This window comes from Leuresthes tenuis, unplaced genomic scaffold (assembly GCF_036924035.1).
Source record: "Leuresthes tenuis unplaced genomic scaffold, fLeuTen1.0.hap1 SCAF_18, whole genome shotgun sequence".
NCBI lineage: Eukaryota > Metazoa > Chordata > Actinopteri > Atheriniformes > Atherinopsidae > Leuresthes > Leuresthes tenuis.
In genome coordinates, this window is record NW_027325372.1 from 26,529,595 (window position 1) to 26,540,261 (window position 10,667).

The following is a 10,667-nucleotide window of genomic DNA, read 5'->3' on the forward strand; positions in this document are numbered from 1 at the left end:
AGGTGAAAATACCCGACTGTACACAATAAATAGCGGGAGCGGAGTTGTTCGGCTACTAAAAGGTGTGAAAGTCCGACCGTGGTTTGTAAAAAGCGGGTAAGAGAAGGTGCGAATGCCCGACAATGTATGATCAAAAGAGGGAGCGGAGGTTTTCGGCTGCAAGAAGGTCTGAATGTCCAACAATAATTTTGTAAAAACCGGGGAAGAAAAGGCTCGAAAGCCCGACTATACATCATCAAAAGCGGGAGCGGAGGTGTTCAGCTGCAAGAAGGTCTGAATGTCCATCAATAATAGCTAGAAAACATGAAAGAAAATTTTCGAATATCAAACCACACATCATCATAAGCGGGAGAGGAGGTGTTCAGCTGCAAGAAGGTGTGAATGTCCGACCATAGTTTGTAAAAAATGGGTAAGAAAAGGTGCGAATGCTCAACCATACATCATCAAAAGCAGGAGTGGATGTGTTCGGCTAAAAGAAGGTTTGAATGTCCGACCATAGTTCGTAAAATGCCGGTAAGAAAAGGTTCGAATGCCCGAACATACACCATCAAAAGAGGGAGCGGAGGTGTTCCGCTGTAAGACGGTGTGAATGTACAACAATAGTTGGTAAAAAGCGGGTAAGAAAAGGTTAAAATACCCGACTGTACACAATCAATAGCGGAAGCGGAGGTGTTCGGCTGAGAGAAGGTGTGAACGTCCGACCAAAGTTTGTAAAAAGCAGTGAAGAAAAGTTTCGAATATCCAACCAAACATAATCAAAAGCGGGAGCAGAGCTGTTCGACTGCAAGTAGGTGTGAATGTCAGATCATAATTTGCAAAAAGCTGATGAGAAAGGGTGAGAATGCCCGACTATACACCATCAAATGCGGGAGCGGAAGTGTTCGGCTGTGAGTAGGTGTGAATGTCAAACCATAATTGCTGAAAAATGTGTTAGAAAAGACAAGAATGCCGGACCATACATCATCAAAAGCGGCAAAAGTGGTGTTCGGCTGCAAGTAGGTGTGAATGTCCAGCCATAATTACTCACAAACTGGTAAGAAAAGGTAGTATTGCCAGACCATACATTATCAAAACAGGGAGCGGAGGTGGTTCAGCTGCAAGGTGTGAATGTCTGACTAAAGTTTATAAAAAGCGGGTAAGACAAGGTGCGAATGCCTGACAATGTATGACCAAATGAGGGAGCGGATGTTTTCGGCTGCAAGGTCTGAATGTACAACCATAATTTGTAAAAACCGGGGAAGAAAAGGCTCGAAAGCCCGACTATACACCATCAAAAGCGGGAGCGGAGGTGTTCGGCTGCAAGTAGGTGTGAATGTTCGACCATAATTTGTAAAAAGCGGGTAAGAAAAGGTTTGAATGCTCGACTATATATTAACAAAAGCAGGAGGAGAGGTCTTCGGATAAGAGTGGGTGAGAATTTCCAACCATAATCAATAAAATGCGGTGAAAAAAAAGGTGTGAATACCCCATAGAACACTAAAAGGTAGAGCAGAAGTGTTCGGCTGCAAGAAGGTGTGACTGTTCGACTATATTTGGTGAAAAGCAGGTGAAGCAAGGTCTGAATGCCCAACCTTACATCATCAAAAACGAGATCAGAGGTGTTTGGCTGCAAGAAGGCCATAGTTTGCCAAAAGCGGGTAAGCTGCGAATGACCGACTAAATATCAACAAAAGTGGGGGCGGATGTCTTCGGATGCAAGTGGGTGTGAATATCCCACCATACAAGTATGGTGGAGAGGAAGCTGTGAATGGCCGACCATAGTAAAAAGCGGGTGAGAAAAGGTGCGAATGTCCAATCATACATGATCAAAACAGGGAGCGGAGGTGTTTGGCTGCGACAAGGTGTGTATGTCCACCCATAATTAATGAAAATCGGGCAACAAGTAGGTTTGAATACCCATCATCAAAAGCAGGAGTGGATGTGTTCGGCTACAAGAAGGTTTTAATGTCTGACCATAGTTTGTAAAAAGCGGGTAAGAAAAGGTTCGAGTGCCCGAACATACACCATCAAAAGAGGGAGCGGAGGTGTTCCGCTGTAAGACGGTGTGAATGTCCAACAATAGTTGGTAAAAAGCGGGTAAGAAAAGGTTAAAATACCCGACTGTACACAATCAATAGCGGGAGCAGAGTTGTTCGGCTACAAGAAGGTGTGAAAGTCCGACCATGGTTTGTAAAAAGCGGGTAAGAAAAGGTGCGAATGCCCGACAATGTATGATCAAAAGAGGGAGTGGAGGTTTTCGGCTGCAAGAAGGTCTGAATGTCCAACCATAATTTGTAAAAACCGGGGAAGAAAAGGCTCGAAAGCCCGACTATACACCATCAAAAGTGGGAGCGGAGGTGTTCAGCTTCAAGACGGTCTGAATGTCCATCAATAATTGCTAGAAAACATGAAAGAAAATTTTCAAATATCAAACTGCACATGATCATAAGCAGGAGAGGAGGATTTCAGCTGCAAGAAGGTGTGAATGTCTACCCATAATTACTGAAAAATGGGTAAGAAAAGGTGCGAATGCCTAACCATACATCATCAAAAGAGGAGCGGAGTTGTTCCGCTGTAAGACGGTGTGAATGTCCGACCATAGATGGTAAAAAGCGGGTAAGAAAAGGTTAAATTACCCGACTGTACACAATCAAAAGAGGGAGCGGAGTTGTTCAGCTAAGAGAAGGTGTGAAAGTCCGACCTTGGTTTGTAAAAAGTGGGTAAGAAAAGGTTCGTATGCCCGAATATACACCATCAAAAGCGGAAGCGGAGGTGTTCGGCTGCAAGATACTGTGAACGTCCGACCAAAGTTTGTAAAAAGCAGTTAAGAAAAGGTTTGAATATCTAACCAAACATAAGAATGAGTCTTTTCCGCTGTAGAATGCCCGACTATAGACCATCAACTGCGGGAGCGGAGGTGTTCGGCTCTGAGTAGGTGTGAATATCCGACCATAATTGCTGAAGAATGTGTTGGAAAAGGTAAGAATGCTGGACCATACATCATCAAAAGCGGTAGAGGTGGTGTTCGGCTGCAAAAAGGTGTGACTGTTCGACTAAAGTTTGTAAAAAGTGGGTAAGACAAGGTGCGAATGCCTGACAATGTATGATCAAAAGCGGGAGCGGAGGTGTTCAGCTGCAAGAAGGTCTACATGTCCATTAATAATTGCTAGAAAACATGAAAGAAACTTTTCGAAAATCAAACCGCACATGATCATAAGTGGGATAGGAGGTGTTCAGCTGCAAGGTGTGAATGTCCACCCATAATTCCTGAAAAATGGGCAAAAAAAAGGTGTGAATGCCCAACCATACATCATCAAAAGCAGGAGTGGAAGTGTTTGGCTACAAGAAGGTGTGAACGTCCAACCAAAATATGTAAAAAGAAGTTAAGAAAAGGTTCGAATATCCAACCAAACATAATCAAAAGCGGGAGCAGAGCTGTTCGACTGCAAGTAGGTGTGAATGTCAGATCATAATTTGCAAAAAGCTGATGAGAAAGGGTGAGAATGCCCGACTATACATCATCAAATGCGGGAGCGGAGTTGTTCGGCTGTGAGTAGGTGTGAATCTCCGACCATAATTGCTGAAAAATGTGTTAGAAAAGGTAAAAATGCCGGTCCATACATCATCAAAAGCGAGAGAGGTTGTGTTCGGCTGCAAGTAGGTGTGAATGTCCAGCCATAATTACTCACAAACGGGTAAGAAAAGGTAGTATTGCCAGACCATATATGATCAAAACAGGGAGCGGAGGTGGTTCAGCTGCAAGAAGGTTTGAATGTCAAACTAAAGTTCAAATATATTAACAAAAGCGGGAGGAGAGGTCTTCGGATGAAAGTGGTTGAAAATTTCCAACCATAATGTATAAAATGCGGTGAAAAAAAAGGTGTGATAGAACACTAAAAGGTGGAGCGGAAGTGTTCGGCTGCAAGAAGGTGTGAATGTCCGACTATATTTGGTGAAAAGCAGGTGAAGCAAGGTCTGAATGCCCAACCTTACATCATCAAAAGCAAGATCAGAGTTGTTAGGCTGCAAGAAGGCCATAGTTTGCCAAAAGCGGGTAAGGTGCGAATGTCCGACTGAATATCAACAAAATTTGGGGCGGAGGTTTTCGGATGCAAGTGGGTGTGAATATCCCACCATACAAGTATGGTGGAGAGGAAGCTGTGAATAGCTGACCATAGTTTGGAAAAAGCGGGTAAGAAAAGGTTTGAATGCCCGAACATACACCATCAAAAGCGGGAGCGGAGGTGTTCCGCTGTAAGACGGTGTGAATGTCCGACCATAGTTGGTAAAAAGCGGGTAAGAAAAGGTTAAAATACCGGACTGTACACAATCAATAGCGGGAGCGGAGTTGTTCGGCTACAAGAAGGTGTGAAAGTCCGACCATGGTTTGTAAAAAGCAGTTAAGAAAAGGTTCGAATATCCAACCAAACATAATCAAAAGCGGGAGCAGAGCTGTTCGACTGCAAGTAGGTGTGAATGTCCAGCCATAATTACTCACAAACGGGGGAAGAAAAGGTAGTATTGCCAGACCATACATGATCAAAACAGGGAGCGGAGGTTCAGCTGCAAGGTGTTAATGTCTGACTATAGTTTGTAAAAAGCGGGTAAGACAAGGTGCGAATGCCCAACAATGTATGATCAAAAGAGAGAGCGGAGGTGTTCGGCTGCAAGGTCTGAATGTCCAACCATAATTTGTAAAAACCGGGTAAGAAAAGGCTCGAAAGCCCGACTATACATCATCAAAAGCGGGAGCGGAGGTGTTCAGCTGCAAGAAGGTGTGAATGTTCGACTAAAGTTTGTAAAAAGCTGGTAAGACAAGGAGCGATGTCCCGACATTGTATGATCAAAAGCGGGAGCGGAGGTGTCCAGCTGTGAGTAGATGTGAATGTCCGACCATAATTGCTGAAAAATGTGTTAGAAAAGGTAAGAATACTGGACCATACATCATCAAAAGCGGGAGAGGTGGTGTTCGGCTGCAAGAAGGTGTGAAAGTCCGACAATGGTTTGTAAAAAGCGGGTAAAAAAAGGTTCAAATGCCCGAATATACATCATCAAAAGCGGAAGCGGAGGTTTTCGGATGCAAGAAGGTGTGAACGTCCGACCAAAGTTTGTAAAAAGCAGTGAAAAGCGAGAAAAAGCATTTCGTGAGTTCTGCATGATTTGGGATTTTGCTTATAAAATGCATTACTTCACTCAAACTATGTTAAAACTGATTTGTCCTTCATATTTACCATGTCTAGAAATATTTAAACAAAAAAACAACGTTGTACTTTGCAGTAAAAGAAAGAGCAAATCTAAAGTTTCAGGAATCCGAGTATAAGCCTGCTTTCATGAGTTCTGCACGATTTCGGATTTTGCTATAAAATGAATTGCTTTGCTCAAACCAAGTTAAAACTACTTTGTCCTTCCATATTCATCAATGTCTAGATCGACTTCAACAAAGAAAAACATTGGACTTTGCAGTAGAAGAAGTTGAAATCCATCTACACATTGATAAATATGAAGGACAAAGCAGTTCCCACTTGCCCATAAGAAAATAAGCTTATTCTCGGATTCCTGATCTTTCAGTGTTGCTCTTTCTTCTACTGCAAAATACAATGTTGTTCTTTGTTGAAGTCGATCTAGACATTGATAAATATGAAGGAAAAAGCAGTTTTAACTTGGTTTGAGTGAATTAATTCATTTTATACATAAAATCCGAAATCGTGCAGAACTCATATAAATAAGCTTATTCTCGGATTCCTAAAACTTTTGATTAGCTCTTTCTTTTACTGCAAAGTACAACGTTGTTTTTTTTGTTTAAATCTATCGAGACATTGATAAATATGAAGGTAAAAGCCGTTTTAACATAGTTTGAGTGAAGGAATTGATTTTATAGATAAAATCCCAAATCATGCAGAACTCCTCAAAAGGGGCGTATGGCTTAATCACAAGTGTGGTTCTTTCTCATTCAGGGTAGTATGAGGAAGTTTATGCTTGAAATATATGTAGAAATGGGTACATATGAAGGACAAAGCAGTGTTAACTTAGTTTGAGTGAAGGAATTCATTTTATACATAAAATCCCAAATCATGCAGAACGTATGAAAAGAAGCTTATTCTCGGATTCCTGATCCTTCAGTTTTGCTCTTTCTTCTACTGCAAAATACAATGTTGTTCTTTGTTGAAGTTGATCTAGACATTGATAAATATGAAGGAAAAAGCAGTTTTAACTTGGTTTGAGTGAATGAATTCATTTTATACATAAAATCCGAAATCGTGCAGAACTCATGAAAATAAGCTTATTCTCGGATTCCTAAAACTTTTGATTTGCTCTTTCTTTTATTGCAAAGTACAACGTTGTTTTTTTTGTTTAAATCTATCGAGACATTGATATATATGAAGGTAAAAGCCGTTTTAACATAGTTTGAGTGAAGGAATTAATTTTATAGATAAAATCCCAAATCATACAGAACTCCTCAAAAGGGAGGTATGGCTTAATCACAAGTGTGGCTCTTTCTCATTCAGGGTAATATGAGGAAGTTTATGCTTGAAATATATGTAGAAATGGGTACATATGAAGGACAAAGCAGTGTTAACTTAGTTTGCGTGAAGAAATTCATTTTATACATAAAATCCGAAATCGTGCAGAACTCATGAAAATAAGCTTATTCTCGGATTCCTAAAACTTTTGATGTGCACTTTCTTTTACTGCAAAGTACAACGTTGTTTTTTGTTGAAATCTATCTAGACATTGATTACATTAAAACCTACTTGCAGTCGAACACCTTCTCATCCACTTATGATCATGTGCGGTTGGGCTTTCGCACCTTTTCTTACCCGTTTTTCAGTAATTATGGGTGGACATTCAGACCTTCTTGCAGCCGAAAACCTCCGCTCCTCTTTTGATCATACATTGTCGGGCATTCACACCTTGTCTTACCCGCTTTTTACAAACTTTAGTCGGACATTCAAACCTTCTTGCAGCTGAACCACCTCCGCTCCCTGTTTTGATCATATATGGTCCGGCCTTCTTACCTTTTCTAACACATTTTTCAGCAATTATGGTCGGACATTCACACCTACTCACAGACGAACACCTCCGCTCCCACATTTGATAGTGTATAGTCGGGCATTCTCACCCTTTCTCATCAGCTTTTTGTAAATTATGATCTGATATTCACACCTACTTGAAGTCGAGCAGCTCTGCTCCCGCTTTTGATTATGTTTGGTTGGATATTCGAACATTTTCTTAACTGCTTTTTACAAACTTTGGTCGGACGTTCACACCGTCTTCCAGCAGAACACCTCCGCTTCCGCTTTTGATGGTGTATAGTCGGGCATTCGAGCCTTTTCTTACCCACCTATTACTTACTATGGGTGGACATTCAAACCTTCTTGTAGCCGAACACATCCGCTCCTGCTTTTGATGATGTATGATTTGGCATTCGCACCTTTTCTTACCCATTTTTCAGTAATTATTGGTCGGACATTCAGACCTTCTTGCACCTGAACACCTCTGCTCCCTCTTTTGATGGTGTATAGTCGGGCTTTCAAGCCTTTTCTTCCCCGATTTTTACAAATTATGGTTGGACATTCAGACCTTGCAGCCGAAAACCTCCGTTCCCTCTTTTGATCATACATTGTCGGGCATTCGCCCCTTGTCTTACAAGGTTTTTACAAACTTTAGTCAGACATTCACACCTTGCAGCTGAACCACCTCCATTCCCTGTTTTGATCATGTGTGGTCTGGAAATACTACCTTTTCTTCCCCCGTTTGTGAGTAATTATGGCTGGACATTCACACCTACTTGCAGCCGAAAAACCACCTCTCCCGCTTTTGATGATGTATTGTCCGTTATTCTAGTCTTTTCTATCACATTTTTCAGCAATTATGATCTGACATTTACACCTACTTGCAGTCGAACAGCTCTGCTCCCGCTTTTGATTATGTTCGGTTGGATATTCAAACCTTTTCTTAACTGCTTTTTACAAACTTTGGTCGGACGTTCACACCTTCTTGCAGCTGAACACCCCCGCTTCCGCTTTTGATGGTATATATTCGGGTATTCGAACCTTCTCTTACCCGCTTTTTACAAACCATGGTTGGACTTTCATACCTTCTTGTAGCTGAACAACTCCACTCCTGCATTTGATGATTTATGGTTGGACATTCGCATCTTTTCCTACCCATTTTTCAGTAATTATAGGTGGATATTCACATCTTCTTGCAGTTGAACACCTCCTCTCCCGCTAATGATCATGTAAGGTTTGATATTCGAAAATTTTCTTTCATGTTTTAAAGCAATTATTAATGGACATTCACACCTACTTGCAGCCGAACACCACCTCTCCCGCTTTTGATGATGTATGAACCGGCATTCTTACCTTTTCTAACACATTTTTCAGCAATTATGGTTGGAGAATCACACCTACTCACAGCCGAACAACTCCGCTACCGCATTTGATGGTGTATAGTCGGGATTTCTCACCCTTTCTCATCAGCTTTTTGCAAATTATTCTCTGACATTCACACCTACTTGCAGTCGAACAGCTCTATTCCCGCTTTTGATTATGTTTGGTTAGATATTCGAACCTTTTCTTAACTGCTTTTTTACAAACTTTGGTCGGACGTTCACACCTTCTCTTAGCTGAACAACTCCGCTCCCTCTTCTGATTGTGTACAGTCGGGTATTTTAACCTTTTCTTACCCGCTTTTTACCAACTATGATCGGACATTCACACCGTCTTACAGCGGAACACCTCCGCTCCCTCTTTTGATGGTGTATGTTCGGGCATTCGAACCTTTTCTTACCCGCTTTTTACAAACCAGGGTCGGACTTTCACACCTTTTAGTAGCCAAACAACTCCGCTCCCGCTATTGATTGTGTACAGTCGGGTATTTTAACCTTTTCTTACCCGCTTTTTACCAACTATGGTCGGACATTCACACCGTCTTACAGCGGAACACCTCCTCTCCCGCTTATGATCATGTACGGTTTGATATTCGAAAATTTACTTTCTTGTTTTAAAGCAATTATTGATGGACATTCAAACCTTCTTTTTGATGGTGTATAGTCGGGCTTTCGAGCCTTTTCTTCCCGCTTTTTACAAACCATGGTCGGACTTTCACACCTTCTCTTAGCTGAACAACTCCGCTCCCTCTTTTGATTGTGTACAGTCGGGTATTTTAACCTTTTCTTACCCGCTTTTTACCAACTATGATCGGACATTCACACCGTCTTACAGCGGAACACCTCCGCTCCCTCTTTTGATGGTGTATGTTCGGGCATTCGAACCTTTTCTTTCCCGCTTTTTACAAACCAGGTTCGGACTTTCACACATTTTAGTAGCCGAACAACTCCGCTCCAGCTATTGATTGTGTACAGTCAGGTATTTTAACCTTTTCTTACCCGCTTTTTACAAACTATGGTCGGACATTCACACCGTCTTACAGCGGAACACCTCCTCTCCCGCTTATGATCATGTACGGTTTGATATTCGAAAATTTACTTTCTTGTTTTAAAGCAATTATTGATGGGCATTCAAACCTTCTTTTTGATGGTGTATAGTCGGGCTTTCGAGCCTTTTCTTCCCGGTTTTTACAAACCATGGTCGGACTTTCACACCTTCTTGTAGCCGAACAACTCCGCTCCTGCTATTGATTGTGTACAGTCGGGTATTTTAACCTTTTCTTACCCGCTTTTTGCCAACTATGGTCGGACATTCACACCGTCTTACAGCGGAACACCTCTGCTCCCGCTTTTGATGGTGTATAGTCGGGCATTCAAACCTTTTCTTATCCGCTTTTTACAAACTATGGTGGGACATTCAAACCTTCTTGTATCCGAAAACCTCCGCTCTCTCTTTTGATCATACATTGTCGGACATTCGCACCTTTTCTTAGCCGCTTTTTACAAACCATGGTCGGACTTTCACACCTTCTTGTAGCCGAACACATCCGCTCCCGCTATTGATTGTGTACAGTCGGGTATTTTAACCTTTTCTTACCCGCTTTTTACCAACTATGGTAGGCTATTCACAGCTTCCTCTCCACCATACTTGTATGGTTGGATATTCACACCCACTTGCATCCGAAGACCTCTGCCCCAAATTTCGCACCTTACCCGCTTTTGGCAAACTATGGCCTTCTTGCAGCCAAACACCTCTGATCTCGCATTTGATGATGTAAGGTTTGGCATTCAGACCTTGCTTCACCTGCTTTTCACCAAATATAGTCGGACATTCACACCTTCTTGCAGCCGAACACTTCCGCTCCACCTTTTAGTGTTCTATCACACCTTTTTTTCACCGCATTTTATACATTATGGTCGGAAATTTTCAACCACTCTCATCCGAAGACCTCTCCTCCCGCTTTCTTTAATATATTTGAACTTTAGTCGGACATTCAAACCTTCTTGCAGCTGAACCACCTCCGCTCCCTGTTTTGATCATATATGGTCTGGCAATACTACCTTTTCTTACCCGTTTGTGAGTAATTATGGCTGGACATTCACACCTACTTGCAGCCGAACACAACTCCTCTCGCTTTTGATGATGTATGGACCGGCATTTTTACCTTTTCTAACACATTTTTCAGCAATTATGGTTGGAGATTCACACCTACTCACAGCCGAACAACTCCGCTACCGCATTTGATGGTGTATAGTCGGGCATTCTCACCCTTTCTCATCAGCTTTTTGCAAATTA